General features: G+C 44.9%; 1 non-coding gene across 1 annotated transcript; it reads right to left on the bottom strand.

Moving 5' to 3' along the window:
* Positions 1–989: 989 nt before the first annotated feature.
* LOC143307112 (5.8S ribosomal RNA) lies at positions 990–1,144 on the bottom strand. The gene has a single exon (XR_013064336.1). It is a non-coding gene; the product is annotated as a 5.8S ribosomal RNA (ribosomal RNA).
* Positions 1,145–2,500: the final 1,356 nt, after the last annotated feature.

Raw genomic sequence — 2,500 nt, forward strand, 5'->3', positions numbered from 1 at the left:
TGTTTTAACGGGAGCATGCATAATTGCTGCAAACATACTTTTATCACAAGTTCTAGCCACGCCACGGAGGCTTCGAAGTTCCTTCACCATTCGCTTTCCTCTCTTTTGTTACACAGTTTCAGACTACGATCAGGGGTACCGAAACGCTGTATTGATTGTAAACAACCATTTTTATCTTGGAGCGGAGCGTTCCTTTACTCGTTAGATTTGTCTTGTCGCGTGTGTATTCGCTTTTTCGACGCTTTTTAACCATTTAACTTGTTTAGCGAAGCTAAACGCACAGACAGACAAAAAAAAAGGAACAGCATCGCGCGTCAAACAGCGACGACCCATCTGAAGCGATCTTTCATTTATACACCGTTTGTAAACAGAGAGATGTATAAAGCGCGGGGAATCATTCGAAACCCTGGGGCTATTCGAGCTTGCATTTCAGCAAATTATCATCTCAAACATTTCACTCGTTTGCTTTTTCTAAATTTATAGGAGAGCTTCTTTCGTTTATTTTTGACACACCTTTCGTAAATATCGTTTCTGGCAACGTCAGGAGCGTGGATTTCTACAAGTGAACAATCGCGCCGATCCGATAACTTCCAGCAGGATGGAGAATCTTTATAGATTATCTTCCGAGAACTCGGTGCTTTCACGGGCGGTCGTTTATAAATTTTAACGAACGACTCGCGCGCCGTGACGCACTTGCGCTAGTTCGAAGAGATATTTCGAAATTTGTTTCTCTCCTTTAACGGCCTGCATTTAGTGTATCGGTTGCGATTTTCGTCACATCGTTTCCACGACAAACGCCGACGAACTGCCCAACTATCGCTCGTACGTTGCGACTCTTTCTTTGTTTATCGTTCATTCATTCTTTCAATTTCGTTCGATAATCCCGCTCCGAAACGTTCTACTTTCGTTGAACGACGGCGAGATGTTTAGAAAGAAATGAATTACTCTTTTTTCGAGAAGCAAACGCAAGCAGTCTTTTGTTAAGAAAACGACCCTCAGCCAGGCGTGGTCCAGGAATTGTATCCGTGGACCGCAATGTGCGTTCGAAATGTCGATGTTCATGTGTCCTGCAGTTCACACGTTGACGCGCAATTAGCTGCGTTCTTCATCGACCCACGAGCCAAGTGATCCACCGTTCAGGGTAATCGTAAAATTTTGTATTTCAAACTCTTTAGATCTTTAGAGTGTTATTTTCATTATTAACACGCATCACATTCGATACCCACATCACTCTCCCACCCGGCGCGTGCGGGAGAGCGAATTCGGGCGTCGCCAACGTATTTGTTTGTTTGTTCGATCGTTGACGACACGATCGCGTCCAAGGACGGAAACCGTCGGAGAAACGCCCAGTGGCACGCTCCTCTCGACGGTCGGGCGTAAAGTACATTTAAAAACCTTGAAAAGTACGAACGCACACAAGGAATGCGAGCGCGCGTCCTGTCGCTGAATCGTGGGTTGCGAGATTCGAACAGACACACGGCCGGCGACGATCGGTCTAACTAATGGACACATAGTTTTTCAAAGACTCGCTATCGTCGCTTCTCAGCCGGTCCGTAAACAACACACATCGATCAGGCGGACGCACGAATCTTACCACGGTGCGTGTTTCGTAGATTCCAGGTTACCCGCAAGTACCTCTCTCTCCCTCTCGAAAGAGGAATCTCGATCCGTCCTTTTTGGACAATGGAGAAATCTTTTTATCGCAACACGGATGGCAAAGAAACAACCAAAGCGTAGGAGCGTGGGGACGAGAGCGACGAAAAGAACGTCGCGAAAACAAAGTTTCGACGGTTGCTCGTTCTAATACATCGTAGTTTCAACTCTCTCAGTTTTAACCACTCCTAGACGCTTCGTAAACTTTTAACAATTCTTCGCCTCCGCGAGTTTCATTTCGAATAGAGCGAACGCAACACGGACCAAAAAAACTCCGGTGATGCCAGATCATTTAGCAAAGATCAGACGGCGGGTCATCTGTATTCCTTTTCTCTCTTTTTTATATCTTTCCATTTAACTAGGGTGTCGCAACGACGGGTACATTTATATATTTATATATATTGTATTTCAATTTTAATGATCCTTCACTTTCGGTTTGTAATAATATGATCCTTCTTTCATTTCGATCCTTCATATTGTAGGTTAACCAACAGAAGTTTGTTTTTTTACGACTTGTATTTTTGTGGTTTGTTTGTTTGTTTCTTACGACTTGTTTGTACCCGATCAAGTAGACGACGACCCATAAGTATAAGTTAGAGAGATAAAGGTCGAGAGACCTCACGCAAGCGTCTTTTACTTCCATTCACATCAGCCAGAGAGAAATGGTCCGGCGTCGTGCTCTTTGGCGCCGTTGGTCGCACAGTTTTTTTGCCGGCGGTTCCGAACGGACGGGAGAAACGCGATGAGTAATCAAAGCGACCTCCGCACGTAACCGTGTCGGTGTAATTTTACCGCATCGCAGCGTTTTGGTATTTGTTTCTTATTGGCTCGAACCCGAGATTTATGT

This window comes from Osmia lignaria, unplaced genomic scaffold (genome assembly GCF_051020975.1).
Source record: "Osmia lignaria lignaria isolate PbOS001 unplaced genomic scaffold, iyOsmLign1 scaffold0044, whole genome shotgun sequence".
NCBI classification, from domain to species: domain Eukaryota; kingdom Metazoa; phylum Arthropoda; class Insecta; order Hymenoptera; family Megachilidae; genus Osmia; species Osmia lignaria.